Source organism: Pleurodeles waltl, unplaced genomic scaffold (assembly GCF_031143425.1).
Source record: "Pleurodeles waltl isolate 20211129_DDA unplaced genomic scaffold, aPleWal1.hap1.20221129 scaffold_183, whole genome shotgun sequence".
Classification (NCBI taxonomy): domain Eukaryota; kingdom Metazoa; phylum Chordata; class Amphibia; order Caudata; family Salamandridae; genus Pleurodeles; species Pleurodeles waltl.
Genome location: NW_027149889.1, coordinates 23,359 through 39,150, shown reverse-complemented (window position 1 = coordinate 39,150; position 15,792 = coordinate 23,359). Strand labels below are relative to the sequence as shown.

Here is a 15,792-nt window from a genome sequence, read left to right as displayed (position 1 = left end):
AAATATTGCAAATCAACAGTGTTTCTTTATTATGTGTAAATTCTGAAATTAATCTTTAACACATAATCCTGCGGTACACTTCAATCCACCCCACTCCAATCTTCCCCACTACAATCCACCCCATCCAGACCACTTCACCCACACTAATCCACCTCACTCCAGTCCAAATCACTCACCCGAATCCAATCCACTCTAACTCATCCTACTCCAATCCTCTCCACCCACCCCAAGCAAATCTGTCTCACTCCAATGTGCCCCACTATAATAAAAAACAATCTGCACCACTCCAAAACAATCTGTCCCACTTCGATCCAAAACAATCTGCCCCACTCCACTTCAAAACAATCTCCCCTACTCCAATTCAAAACAATCTACCCCACTGCAATCTGCTGCACTCCAATCAAAAACAAACTACCACACTGCAATCCAAAACAATCTGCCATACTGCAATCGAAAACAATCTGTCCCACCCAAGGCAGTGGTGGCTGGTGCACTTTGAAAGGAGTTGGTGGGAGGGAAAAATAGTTCATCTGAAGCTAAGTGAAGAAATTGGAATAAAATAGTGCATTTTAACCCCTTCGCTGCCAGCCTTTTCCCCCTCAGGTGGCAGGCATTTTTTTGGCTATTTGGGGCAGGGCGCGCTTAGGCCCTCATAGATTTTTGTCCACATAAGCTATCCACGCCAAATTTGCGTCCTTTTTTTCCAACATCCTAGGGATTCTAGAGGTACCCAGACTTTGTGGGTTCCCCTGAAGGAGACCAAGAAATTAGCCAAAATACAGTAAAAATTTTGTTTTAAAAAAGAAAAAAATGGAAAAAAGGGCTGGAGAAGAAGGCTTGTGGTTTTTGTCCCTGAAATTGGCATCAACAAAGGGTTTGCACTGCTAAAATCACCAGCTTCCCAGCTTTCAGGGACAGGCAGACTTGAATCAGAAAACCCAATTTTTCAACACAATTTTGGCATTTTACTGGGACATACCCCATTTTTACGATTTTGTGTGCTTTTAGCCTCCTTCCAGTCAGTGACAGAAATGGGTGTGAAACCAATGCTGGGTCCCAGTAACCTAAACATTTTTTAAAAGAAGACAACATTCTGAATTCAGCAATGGGTAACTTGTGTAGATCTTACAAGTGTTTCCTACAGAAAATAACAACTGAAATTAAAAAAAAATATTGAAATTGAGAAGAAAAAAACAGCCATTTTCCTCTACGTTTTACTCTGTAACTTTTTTCTGCAATGTCAGATTTTTGAAAGCAATATACCATTACGCCTGCTGGACTCTTCTGGTTGCGGGGATATATAGGGCTTGTAGGTTCATCAAGAACCCTAGGTATCCAGAGAAAATAAATGAGCTGCACCTTGCAGTGGGTTTTCATTCTATACCGAGTATACTGCAATTAATTTGCCGAAGTATATAGAGTGAAAAATAGGTATCAAGAAAACCTTTCTATTTCCAAAATGGGCACAAGATAAGGAGTGAAGGAGCAGTGGTTATTTGCACATCTCTGAATTCTGGGGTGCCCACACTAGCATGCGAATTAAAGGGCATTTCTCAAATAGACGTCTTTTTTACACACTGTCTTATATTTGGAAGGAAAAAATTTAGATAAAGACAAGGGGCAGTAACTCTTGTTTTGCTATTCTATGTTTCCCCAAGTCTCCCGATAACATTTTTTACCTCACTTGTGTGGGTAGGCCTAGCGCCCGCGACAGGAAGTGCCCCAAAACACAACGTGGACACATCAAATTTTCCCGAAGAAAACCAAAACCTAGGTAAAAGACATTGTCATTTGCAACGCCAATAGCTCTAACTCTCACAAATGTGAGACCTTTCGCATTGCAAATGCTTGTTTTTTTGTGCAGGCAAGTGTGCGTGGAGCCTGCTTTGGTTCTTAAGACCTCAGACCTAAAGCAAAGCTTAGACAGAAACATAGCAATGTGCCCTTTGCACACAGTTAGAGATCCTACTAAATGGAGTCATATATAGGTCTGCACGGCCATTTTGCACAATTTTGTTGTGATATAAAGTTTCGGTAGAGCTCAATGAGAGCTGGTAGTTATGGCCGAGTGGTTAAGGTGATGGGCTTGAAATCCTTTGGGGGTTCCCTGCACGGGTTTGAATCCTGCTGACTACCTCTGTTGTTTATTTTAAACCTGATTTTTAAAATAACTGTGAAGAACACATTTACCAACTTTATTTGGGAAGATAGATAATTTACTTTAAATCTTTATTTAACAGAGGTTCGATTTTATTTTGCAGAGAGAAGAGCGGGTGACCGCGTGGGGAGAACAAATGATTTGTTAAACCTTCCATTTGAAGGTGATCTAAGCAGAATGAAGCAAAACAACAGCAGCGCCAATCAGCCGATTTCTTGGAGTCCACGGTTTAGGAGTTTACTTAGAAGGAGACTGTAAAAGAGTTTTAAAATTAGGGACCTATTGGTAGAGTCACTGTTTATGCAAATTGAAGGGTCAGAAGGGAGATGCGTCATTAAGATCTGTAAAAATCCATCTCTGGCAGCGGTGGGATTTGAACCCACGCCTCCAAAGAGACTGGAGCCTTAATCCAGCGCCTTAGACCGCTCGGCCACGCTACCTGTTGCTCTCAGTGTGTCTGTGCACTTCATGAGCACCGTAACCCTGAGTCTCCTCACTTAGTGTGGAAAGTCGAGTTGATAAACCATTTCATGGACATGATTACAATGTCGGGAGGGTGATGTGGTAATTGAAGGTTATCTCTCTTACTCAGTCACTGCACAAGTCTTCTCCCACCTGCTCGGACCTAGTGCAATCACCTTAAAAGACAACACTCTCCGAGCAATGACTTTCAACCAAGGTATAAGCACCTGCTCTACATAGGCAATGTGACTCCATCATTTTCTAATGAAACAAGTGTTCATACTGGTGGGCTCATTTCTTTGGGTGGGATCTAATGAATGAGCAGTTCATTCAAAAATAACTGAGGAGTTGCACGTATTCATGACATCAGCCCTATTGCCGCACCCAGTCTCCCCAACATACTGTTTAGCTTTCCAGTGACGTCATGTCTTGTGTGGCCTATTCACATTCCGCTGTTAATATTTTTTAGCCAATAGAATTTCACAGGCTCCCGTCTTTGAGCTCACATTGAAAAGGCACAAGTCCCAAAATGCAACCGGGTGCTGTTTAAAACTCCAGCACTGGTGGGCGGTGCCCCAGGTGACATGGGGTCCACCTGGATGCCCTGACTGCCTTTTCACGTGACAGTCACAGACACACACAGGACAGAGGTTCAAAAGCTATTCTGAAAGAAGTAAGGACAACAGGCCCACGTGAAACTAAACTTTTTAAATAGATGATTTTTGTTTCTATTGACCTGGTTCTCACTCGTTCTGCGCGCCAAGTCAAATGTAAATGAGCCCCGCAATAAAAATGCACAGAGGATGGTAAAATTCACTTCACTCTGCGCTCGTTGATGCTGAGAGCATGGTTGTCAGCCCGCACGCTTGTTATTTTGATGTGGAATTACTTGATTGCTTTGTGATAATTTTAATTACTCCGAATTGCAAGCTCCCCTACCCCAGTAATAATGTTTGAGGTATTGCTTCCCTACCACACCAACAAGGCCACCCTCTGACCAAGTCCTTTGCCTCTCTTCAGAACTACCATAAGCCCCTCCATGCACTAGGAACTTTTTGCTTGACGACCATCTAGGCGTCCTTGGAATATTGATATTTAGAAGTAACAATGTTTGTTTATTTTAACTAACTGACCTTTTTAGGGTCTCGCTTGATAGACTCTGTAGTATTCAGTAAAGGGCTTGGAGCCCGCATGTCTCTCACCATTTTTTTATTTATGTGGCACTCTTCTTTACAGTTTCCTAATTCATCAAGGCATGTCTTGCATCATTTCCGTTCCTCTCTGTAGAGCAGCGACCAAGCGTTGATTGATTCAGCTTAATCAGTGCCTGACCGCTGCTCCCCACCTGATCAAGGTACTATTTTTTCCTTTTACCTTCTAGTGCCCTGCAAACAGAAGGCTTGTGACTGGCAAAAACATGCCCAGCAGGACAACCAAAACTGTTAAGTTTTAAATTTAAATCGAACTTTCTTTTATTTTGCCAAATCGTCTTTTCCCACGTTCCACGCATGTTTTCTTTTGCTTTTGTTCGTGGGCACTCTTCTCAAAAGATGACGATTAGCTCGTTTAAAATATTGCAAATCAACAGTGTTTCTTTATTATGTGTAAATTCTGAAATTAATCTTTAACACATAATCCTGCGGTACACTTCAATCCACCCCACTCCAATCTTCCCCACTACAATCCACCCCATCCAGACCACTTCACCCACACTAATCCACCTCACTCCAGTCCAAATCACTCACCCGAATCCAATCCACTCTAACTCATCCTACTCCAATCCTCTCCACCCACCCCAAGCAAATCTGTCTCACTCCAATGTGCCCCACTATAATAAAAAACAATCTGCACCACTCCAAAACAATCTGTCCCACTTCGATCCAAAACAATCTGCCCCACTCCACTTCAAAACAATCACCCCTACTCCAATTCAAAACAATCTACCCCACTGCAATCTGCTGCACTCCAATCAAAAACAAACTACCACACTGCAATCCAAAACAATCTGCCATACTGCAATCGAAAACAATCTGTCCCACCCAAGGCAGTGGTGGCTGGTGCACTTTGAAAGGAGTTGGTGGGAGGGAAAAATAGTTCATCTGAAGCTAAGTGAAGAAATTGGAATAAAATAGTGCATTTTAACCCCTTCGCTGCCAGCCTTTTCCCCCTCAGGTGCCAGGCATTTTTTTGGCTATTTGGGGCAGGGCGCGCTTAGGCCCTCATAGATTTTTGTCCACATAAGCTATCCACGCCAAATTTGCGTCCTTTTTTTCCAACATCCTAGGGATTCTAGAGGTACCCAGACTTTGTGGGTTCCCCTGAAGGAGACCAAGAAATTAGCCAAAATACAGTAAAAATTTTGTTTTAAAAAAGAAAAAAATGGAAAAAAGGGCTGGAGAAGAAGGCTTGTGGTTTTTGTCCCTGAAATTGGCATCAACAAAGGGTTTGCACTGCTAAAATCACCAGCTTCCCAGCTTTCAGGGACAGGCAGACTTGAATCAGAAAACCCAATTTTTCAACACAATTTTGGCATTTTACTGGGACATACCCCATTTTTACGATTTTGTGTGCTTTTAGCCTCCTTCCAGTCAGTGACAGAAATGGGTGTGAAACCAATGCTGGGTCCCAGTAACCTAAACATTTTTTAAAAGAAGACAACATTCTGAATTCAGCAATGGGTAACTTGTGTAGATCTTACAAGTGTTTCCTACAGAAAATAACAACTGAAATAAAAAAAAAATATTGAAATTGAGAAGAAAAAAACAGCCATTTTCCTCTACGTTTTACTCTGTAACTTTTTTCTGCAATGTCAGATTTTTGAAAGCAATATACCATTACGCCTGCTGGACTCTTCTGGTTGCGGGGATATATAGGGCTTGTAGGTTCATCAAGAACCCTAGGTATCCAGAGAAAATAAATGAGCTGCACCTTGCAGTGGGTTTTCATTCTATACCGGGTATACTGCAATTAATTTGCCGAAGTATATAGAGTGAAAAATAGGTATCAAGAAAACCTTTCTATTTCCAAAATGGGCACAAGATAAGGAGTGAAGGAGCAGTGGTTATTTGCACATCTCTGAATTCTGGGGTGCCCACACTAGCATGCGAATTAAAGGGCATTTCTCAAATAGACGTCTTTTTTACACACTGTCTTATATTTGGAAGGAAAAAATTTAGATAAAGACAAGGGGCAGTAACTCTTGTTTTGCTATTCTATGTTTCCCCAAGTCTCCCGATAACATTTTTTACCTCACTTGTGTGGGTAGGCCTAGCGCCCGCGACAGGAAGTGCCCCAAAACACAACGTGGACACATCAAATTTTCCCGAAGAAAACCAAAACCTAGGTAAAAGACATTGTCATTTGCAACGCCAATAGCTCTAACTCTCACAAATGTGAGACCTTTCGCATTGCAAATGCTTGTTTTTTTGTGCAGGCAAGTGTGCGTGGAGCCTGCTTTGGTTCTTAAGACCTCAGACCTAAAGCAAAGCTTAGACAGAAACATAGCAATGTGCCCTTTGCACACAGTTAGAGATCCTACTAAATGGAGTCATATATAGGTCTGCACGGCCATTTTGCACAATTTTGTTGTGATATAAAGTTTCGGTAGAGCTCAATGAGAGCTGGTAGTTATGGCCGAGTGGTTAAGTTGATGGGCTTGAAATCCTTTGGGGGTTCCCTGCACGGGTTTGAATCCTGCTGACTACCTCTGTTGTTTATTTTAAACCTGATTTTTAAAATAACTGTGAAGAACACATTTACCAACTTTATTTGGGAAGATAGATAATTTACTTTAAATCTTTATTTAACAGAGGTTCGATTTTATTTTGCAGAGAGAAGAGCGGGTGACCGCGTGGGGAGAACAAATGATTTGTTAAACCTTCCATTTGAAGGTGATCTAAGCAGAATGAAGCAAAACAACAGCAGCGCCAATCAGCCGATTTCTTGGAGTCCACGGTTTAGGAGTTTACTTAGAAGGAGACTGTAAAAGAGTTTTAAAATTAGGGACCTATTGGTAGAGTCACTGTTTATGCAAATTGAAGGGTCAGAAGGGTGATGCGTCATTAAGATCTGTAAAAATCCATCTCTGGCAGCGGTGGGATTTGAACCCACGCCTCCAAAGAGACTGGAGCCTTAATCCAGCGCCTTAGACCGCTCGGCCACGCTACCTGTTGCTCTCAGTGTGTCTGTGCACTTCATGAGCACCGTAACCCTGAGTCCCCTCACTTAGTGTGGAAAGTCGAGTTGATAAACCATTTCATGGACATGATTACAATGTCGGGAGGGTGATGTGGTAATTGAAGGTTATCTCTCTTACTCAGTCACTGCACAAGTCTTCTCCCACCTGCTCGGACCTAGTGCAATCACCTTAAAAGACAACACTCTCCGAGCAATGACTTCCAACCAAGGTATAAGCACCTGCTCTACATAGGCAATGTGACTCCATCATTTTCTAATGAAACAAGTGTTCATACTGGTGGGCTCATTTCTTTGGGTGGGATCTAATGAATGAGCAGTTCATTCAAAAATAACTGAGGAGTTGCACGTATTCATGACATCAGCCCTATTGCCGCACCCAGTCTCCCCAACATACTGTTTAGCTTTCCAGTGACGTCATGTCTTGTGTGGCCTATTCACATTCCGCTGTTAATATTTTTTAGCCAATAGAATTTCACAGGCTCCCGTCTTTGAGCTCACATTGAAAAGGCACAAGTCCCAAAATGCAACCGGGTGCTGTTTAAAACTCCAGCACTGGTGGGCGGTGCCCCAGGTGACATGGGGTCCACCTGGATGCCCTGACTGCCTTTTCACGTGACAGTCACAGACACACACAGGACAGAGGTTCAAAAGCTATTCTGAAAGAAGTAAGGACAACAGGCCCACGTGAAACTAAACTTTTTAAATAGATGATTTTTGTTTCTATTGACCTGGTTCTCACTCGTTCTGCGCGCCAAGCCAAATGTAAATGAGCCCCGCAATAAAAATGCACAGAGGATGGTAAAATTCACTTCACTCTGCGCTCGTTGATGCTGAGAGCATGGTTGTCAGCCCGCACGCTTGTTATTTTGATGTGGAATTACTTGATTGCTTTGTGATAATTTTAATTACTCCGAATTGCAAGCTCCCCTACCCCAGTAATAATGTTTGAGGTATTGCTTCCCTACCACACCAACAAGGCCACCCTCTGACCAAGTCCTTTGCCTCTCTTCAGAACTACCATAAGCCCCTCCATGCACTAGGAACTTTTTGCTTGACGACCATCTAGGCGTCCTTGGAATATTGATATTTAGAAGTAACAATGTTTGTTTATTTTAACTAACTGGCCTTTTTAGGGTCTCGCTTGATAGACTCTGTAGTATTCAGTAAAGGGCTTGGAGCCCGCATGTCTCTCACCATTTTTTTATTTATGTGGCACTCTTCTTTACAGTTTCCTAATTCATCAAGGCATGTCTTGCATCATTTCCGTTCCTCTCTGTAGAGCAGCGACCAAGCGTTGATTGATTCAGCTTAATCAGTGCCTGACCGCTGCTCCCCACCTGATCAAGGTACTATTTTTTCCTTTTACCTTCTAGTGCCCTGCAAACAGAAGGCTTGTGACTGGCAAAAACATGCCCAGCAGGACAAACAAAACTGTTAAGTTTTAAATTTAAATCGAACTTTCTTTTATTTTGCCAAATCGTCTTTTCCCACGTTCCACGCATGTTTTCTTTTGCTTTTGTTCGTGGGCACTCTTCTCAAAAGATGATGATTAGCTTGTTTAAAATATTGCAAATCAACAGTGTTTCTTTATTATGTGTAAATTCTGAAATTAATCTTTAACACATAATCCTGCGGTACACTTCAATCCACCCCACTCCAATCTTCCCCACTACAATCCACCCCATCCAGACCACTTCACCCACACTAATCCACCTCACTCCAGTCCAAATCACTCACCCGAATCCAATCCACTCTAACTCATCCTACTCCAATCCTCTCCACCCACCCCAAGCAAATCTGTCTCACTCCAATGTGCCCCACTATAATAAAAAACAATCTGCACCACTCCAAAACAATCTGTCCCACTTCGATCCAAAACAATCTGCCCCACTCCACTTCAAAACAATCTCCCCTACTCCAATTCAAAACAATCTACCCCACTGCAATCTGCTGCACTCCAATCAAAAACAAACTACCACACTGCAATCCAAAACAATCTGCCATACTGCAATCGAAAACAATCTGTCCCACCCAAGGCAGTGGTGGCTGGTGCACTTTGAAAGGAGTTGGTGGGAGGGAAAAATAGTTCATCTGAAGCTAAGTGAAGAAATTGGAATAAAATAGTGCATTTTAACCCCTTCGCTGCCAGCCTTTTCCCCCTCAGGTGCCAGGCATTTTTTTGGCTATTTGGGGCAGGGCGCGCTTAGGCCCTCATAGATTTTTGTCCACATAAGCTATCCACGCCAAATTTGCGTCCTTTTTTTCCAACATCCTAGGGATTCTAGAGGTACCCAGACTTTGTGGGTTCCCCTGAAGGAGACCAAGAAATTAGCCAAAATACAGTAAAAATTTTGTTTTAAAAAAGAAAAAAATGGAAAAAAGGGCTGGAGAAGAAGGCTTGTGGTTTTTGTCCCTGAAATTGGCATCAACAAAGGGTTTGCACTGCTAAAATCACCAGCTTCCCAGCTTTCAGGGACAGGCAGACTTGAATCAGAAAACCCAATTTTTCAACACAATTTTGGCATTTTACTGGGACATACCCCATTTTTACGATTTTGTGTGCTTTTAGCCTCCTTCCAGTCAGTGACAGAAATGGGTGTGAAACCAATGCTGGGTCCCAGTAACCTAAACATTTTTGAAAAGAAGACAACATTCTGAATTCAGCAATGGGTAACTTGTGTAGATCTTACAAGTGTTTCCTACAGAAAATAACAACTGAAATAAAAAAAAAAAATTGAAATTGAGAAGAAAAAAACAGCCATTTTCCTCTACGTTTTACTCTGTAACTTTTTTCTGCAATGTCAGATTTTTGAAAGCAATATACCATTACGCCTGCTGGACTCTTCTGGTTGCGAGGATATATAGGGCTTGTAGGTTCATCAAGAACCCTAGGTATCCAGAGAAAATAAATGAGCTGCACCTTGCAGTGGGTTTTCATTCTATACCGGGAATACTGCAATTAATTTGCCGAAGTATATAGAGTGAAAAATAGGTATCAAGAAAACCTTTCTATTTCCAAAATGGGCACAAGATAAGGAGTGAAGGAGCAGTGGTTATTTGCACATCTCTGAATTCTGGGGTGCCCACACTAGCATGCGAATTAAAGGGCATTTCTCAAATAGACGTCTTTTTTTCACACTGTCTTATATTTGGAAGGAAAAAATGTAGATAAAGACAAGGGGCAGTAACTCTTGTTTTGCTATTCTATGTTTCCCCAAGTCTCCCGATAACATTTTTTACCTCACTTGTGTGGGTAGGCCTAGCGCCCGCGACAGGAAGTGCCCCAAAACACAACGTGGACACATCAAATTTTCCCAAAGAAAACCAAAACCTAGGTAAAAGACATTGTCATTTGCAACGCCAATAGCTCTAACTCTCACAAATGTGAGACCTTTCGCATTGCAAATGCTTGTTTTTTTGTGCAGGCAAGTGTGCGTGGAGCCTGCTTTGGTTCTTAAGACCTCAGACCTAAAGCAAAGCTTAGACAGAAACATAGCAATGTGCCCTTTGCACACAGTTAGAGATCCTACTAAATGGAGTCATATATAGGTCTGCACGGCCATTTTGCACAATTTTGTTGTGATATAAAGTTTCGGTAGAGCTCAATGAGAGCTGGTAGTTATGGCCGAGTGGTTAAGGTGATGGGCTTGAAATCCTTTGGGGGTTCCCTGCACGGGTTTGAATCCTGCTGACTACCTCTGTTGTTTATTTTAAACCTGATTTTTAAAATAACTGTGAAGAACACATTTACCAACTTTATTTGGGAAGATAGATAATTTACTTTAAATCTTTATTTAACAGAGGTTCGATTTTATTTTGCAGAGAGAAGAGCGGGTGACCGCGTGGGGAGAACAAATGATTTGTTAAACCTTCCATTTGAAGGTGATCTAAGCAGAATGAAGCAAAACAACAGCAGCGCCAATCAGCCGATTTCTTGGAGTCCACGGTTTAGGAGTTTACTTAGAAGGAGACTGTAAAAGAGTTTTAAAATTAGGGACCTATTGGTAGAGTCACTGTTTATGCAAATTGAAGGGTCAGAAGGGAGATGCGTCATTAAGATCTGTAAAAATCCATCTCTGGCAGCGGTGGGATTTGAACCCACGCCTCCAAAGAGACTGGAGCCTTAATCCAGCGCCTTAGACCGCTCGGCCACGCTACCTGCTGCTCTCAGTGTGTCTGTGCACTTGATGAGCACCGCAACCCTGAGCCTCCTCACTGAGTGTGGAAAGTCGAGTTGATAAACCATTTCATGGACATGATTACAATGTCGGGAGGGTGATGTGGTAATTGAAGGTTATCTCTCTTACTCAGTCACTGCACAAGTCTTCTCCCACCTGCTCGGACCTAGTGCAATCACCTTAAAAGACAACACTCTCCGAGCAATGACTTCCAACCAAGGTATAAGCACCTGCTCTACATAGGCAATGTGACTCCATCATTTTCTAATGAAACAAGTGTTCATACTGGTGGGCTCATTTCTTAGGGTGGGATCTAATGAATGAGCAGTTCATTCAAAAATAACTGAGGAGTTGCACGTATTCATGACATCAGCCCTATTGCCGCACCCAGTCTCCCCAACATACTGTTTAGCTTTCCAGTGACGTCATGTCTTGTGTGGCCTATTCACATTCCGCTGTTAATATTTTTTAGCCAATAGAATTTCACAGGCTCCCGTCTTTGAGCTCACATTGAAAAGGCACAAGTCCCAAAATGCAACCGGGTGCTGTTTAAAACTCCAGCACTGGTGGGCGGTGCCCCAGGTGACATGGGGTCCACCTGGATGCCCTGACTGCCTTTTCACGTGACAGTCACAGACACACACAGGACAGAGGTTCAAAAGCTATTCTGAAAGAAGTAAGCACAACAGGCCCACGTGAAACTAAACTTTTTAAATAGATGATTTTTGTTTCTATTGACCTGGTTCTCACTCGTTCTGCGCGCCAAGTCAAATGTAAATGAGCCCCGCAATAAAAATGCACAGAGGATGGTAAAATTCACTTCACTCTGCGCTCGTTGATGCTGAGAGCATGGTTGTCAGCCCGCACGCTTGTTATTTTGATGTGGAATTACTTGATTGCTTTGTGATAATTTTAATTACTCCGAATTGCAAGCTCCCCTACCCCAGTAATAACGTTTGAGGTATTGCTTCCCTACCACACCAACAAGGCCACCCTCTGACCAAGTCCTTTGCCTCTCTTCAGAACTACCATAAGCCCCTCCATGCACTAGGAACTTTTTGCTTGACGACCATCTAGGCGTCCTTGGAATATTGATATTTAGAAGTAACAATGTTTGTTTATTTTAACTAACTGACCTTTTTAGGGTCTCGCTTGATAGACTCTGTAGTATTCAGTAAAGGGCTGGAGCCCGCATGTCTCTCACCATTTTTTTATTTATGTGGCACTCTTCTTTACAGTTTCCTAATTCATCAAGGCATGTCTTGCATCATTTCCGTTCCTCTCTGTAGAGCAGCGACCAAGCGTTGATTGATTCAGCTTAATCAGTGCCTGACCGCTGCTCCCCACCTGATCAAGGTACTATTTTTTCCTTTTACCTTCTAGTGCCCTGCAAACAGAAGGCTTGTGACTGGCAAAAACATGCCCAGCAGGACAACCAAAACTGTTAAGTTTTAAATTTAAATCGAACTTTCTTTTATTTTGCCAAATCGTCTTTTCCCACGTTCCACGCATGTTTTCTTTTGCTTTTGTTCGTGGGCACTCTTCTCAAAAGATGACGATTAGCTCGTTTAAAATATTGCAAATCAACAGTGTTTCTTTATTATGTGTAAATTCTGAAATTAATCTTTAACACATAATCCTGCGGTACACTTCAATCCACCCCACTCCAATCTTCCCCACTACAATCCACCCCATCCAGACCACTTCACCCACACTAATCCACCTCACTCCAGTCCAAATCACTCACCTGAATCCAATCCACTCTAACTCATCCTACTCCAATCCTCTCCACCCACCCCAAGCAAATCTGTCTCACTCCAATGTGCCCCACTATAATAAAAAACAATCTGCACCACTCCAAAACAATCTGTCCCACTTCGATCCAAAACAATCTGCCCCACTCCACTTCAAAACAATCTCCCCTACTCCAATTCAAAACAATCTACCCCACTGCAATCTGCTGCACTCCAATCAAAAACAAACTACCACACTGCAATCCAAAACAATCTGCCATACTGCAATCGAAAACAATCTGTCCCACCCAAGGCAGTGGTGGCTGGTGCACTTTGAAAGGAGTTGGTGGGAGGGAAAAATAGTTCATCTGAAGCTAAGTGAAGAAATTGGAATAAAATAGTGCATTTTAACCCCTTCGCTGCCAGCCTTTTCCCCCTCAGGTGGCAGGCATTTTTTTGGCTATTTGGGGCAGGGCGCGCTTAGGCCCTCATAGATTTTTGTCCACATAAGCTATCCACGCCAAATTTGCGTCCTTTTTTTCCAACATCCTAGGGATTCTAGAGGTACCCAGACTTTGTGGGTTCCCCTGAAGGAGACCAAGAAATTAGCCAAAATACAGTAAAAATTTTGTTTTAAAAAAGAAAAAAATGGAAAAAAGGGCTGGAGAAGAAGGCTTGTGGTTTTTGTCCCTGAAATTGGCATCAACAAAGGGTTTGCACTGCTAAAATCACCAGCTTCCCAGCTTTCAGGGACAGGCAGACTTGAATCAGAAAACCCAATTTTTCAACACAATTTTGGCATTTTACTGGGACATACCCCATTTTTACGATTTTGTGTGCTTTTAGCCTCCTTCCAGTCAGTGACAGAAATGGGTGTGAAACCAATGCTGGGTCCCAGTAACCTAAACATTTTTTAAAAGAAGACAACATTCTGAATTCAGCAATGGGTAACTTGTGTAGATCTTACAAGTGTTTCCTACAGAAAATAACAACTGAAATAAAAAAAAAATATTGAAATTGAGAAGAAAAAAACAGCCATTTTCCTCTACGTTTTACTCTGTAACTTTTTTCTGCAATGTCAGATTTTTGAAAGCAATATACCATTACGCCTGCTGGACTCTTCTGGTTGCGGGGATATATAGGGCTTGTAGGTTCATCAAGAACCCTAGGTATCCAGAGAAAATAAATGAGCTGCACCTTGCAGTGGGTTTTCATTCTATACCGTGTATACTGCAATTAATTTGCCGAAGTATATAGAGTGAAAAATAGGTATCAAGAAAACCTTTCTATTTCCAAAATGGGCACAAGATAAGGAGTGAAGGAGCAGTGGTTATTTGCACATCTCTGAATTCTGGGGTGCCCACACTAGCATGCGAATTAAAGGGCATTTCTCAAATAGACGTCTTTTTTACACACTGTCTTATATTTGGAAGGAAAAAATGTAGATAAAGACAAGGGGCAGTAACTCTTGTTTTGCTATTCTATGTTTCCCCAAGTCTCCCGATAACATTTTTTACCTCACTTGTGTGGGTAGGCCTAGCGCCCGCGACAGGAAGTGCCCCAAAACACAACGTGGACACATCAAATTTTCCCGAAGAAAACCAAAACCTAGGTAAAAGACATTGTCATTTGCAACGCCAATAGCTCTAACTCTCACAAATGTGAGACCTTTCGCATTGCAAATGCTTGTTTTTTTGTGCAGGCAAGTGTGCGTGGAGCCTGCTTTGGTTCTTAAGACCTCAGACCTAAAGCAAAGCTTAGACAGAAACATAGCAATGTGCCCTTTGCACACAGTTAGAGATCCTACTAAATGGAGTCATATATAGGTCTGCACGGCCATTTTGCACAATTTTGTTGTGATATAAAGTTTCGGTAGAGCTCAATGAGAGCTGGTAGTTATGGCCGAGTGGTTAAGGTGATGGGCTTGAAATCCTTTGGGGGTTCCCTGCACGGGTTTGAATCCTGCTGACTACCTCTGTTGTTTATTTTAAACCTGATTTTTAAAATAACTGTGAAGAACACATTTACCAACTTTATTTGGGAAGATAGATAATTTACTTTAAATCTTTATTTAACAGAGGTTCGATTTTATTTTGCAGAGAGAAGAGCGGGTGACCGCGTGGGGAGAACAAATGATTTGTTAAACCTTCCATTTGAAGGTGATCTAAGCAGAATGAAGCAAAACAACAGCAGCGCCAATCAGCCGATTTCTTGGAGTCCACGGTTTAGGAGTTTACTTAGAAGGAGACTGTAAAAGAGTTTTAAAATTAGGGACCTATTGGTAGAGTCACTGTTTATGCAAATTGAAGGGTCAGAAGGGAGATGCGTCATTAAGATCTGTAAAAATCCATCTCTGGCAGCGGTGGGATTTGAACCCACGCCTCCAAAGAGACTGGAGCCTTAATCCAGCGCCTTAGACCGCTCGGCCACGCTACCTGTTGCTCTCAGTGTGTCTGTGCACTTCATGAGCACCGTAACCCTGAGTCTCCTCACTCAGTGTGGAAAGTCGAGTTGATAAACCATTTCATGGACATGATTACAATGTCGGGAGGGTGATGTGGTAATTGAAGGTTATCTCTCTTACTCAGTCACTGCACAAGTCTTCTCCCACCTGCTCGGACCTAGTGAAATCACCTTAAAAGACAACACTCTCCGAGCAATGACTTCCAACCAAGGTATAAGCACCTGCTCTACATAGGCAATGTGACTCCATCATTTTCTAATGAAACAAGTGTTCATACTGGTGGGCTCATTTCTTTGGGTGGGATCTAATGAATGAGCAGTTCATTCAAAAATAACTGAGGAGTTGCACGTATTCATGACATCAGCCCTATTGCCGCACCCAGTCTCCCCAACATACTGTTTAGCTTTCCAGTGACGTCATGTCTTGTGTGGCCTATTCACATTCCGCTGTTAATATTTTTTAGCCAATAGAATTTCACAGGCTCCCGTCTTTGAGCTCACATTGAAAAGGCACAAGTCCCAAAATGCAACCGGGTGCTGTTTAAAACTCCAGCACTGGTGGGCGGTGCCCCAGGTGACATGGGGTCCACCTGGATGCCCT

The 15,792-nt window shown here is 42.4% G+C and overlaps 4 non-coding genes across 4 annotated transcripts; all 4 read right to left on the bottom strand.

The window, feature by feature from the left end:
- Positions 1-2,516: 2,516 nt before the first annotated feature.
- Positions 2,517-2,598, bottom strand: TRNAL-AAG (transfer RNA leucine (anticodon AAG)). The gene has a single exon. It is a non-coding gene; the product is annotated as a tRNA-Leu (tRNA).
- A 4,107-nt stretch (positions 2,599-6,705) lies between these two features.
- On the bottom strand, positions 6,706-6,787 carry TRNAL-AAG (transfer RNA leucine (anticodon AAG)). The gene has a single exon. It is a non-coding gene; the product is annotated as a tRNA-Leu (tRNA).
- Positions 6,788-10,894: 4,107 nt separating this feature from the next.
- TRNAL-AAG (transfer RNA leucine (anticodon AAG)) lies at positions 10,895-10,976 on the bottom strand. The gene has a single exon. It is a non-coding gene; the product is annotated as a tRNA-Leu (tRNA).
- A 4,106-nt stretch (positions 10,977-15,082) lies between these two features.
- On the bottom strand, positions 15,083-15,164 carry TRNAL-AAG (transfer RNA leucine (anticodon AAG)). The gene has a single exon. It is a non-coding gene; the product is annotated as a tRNA-Leu (tRNA).
- Between the last annotated feature and the right edge of the window lie 628 nt (positions 15,165-15,792).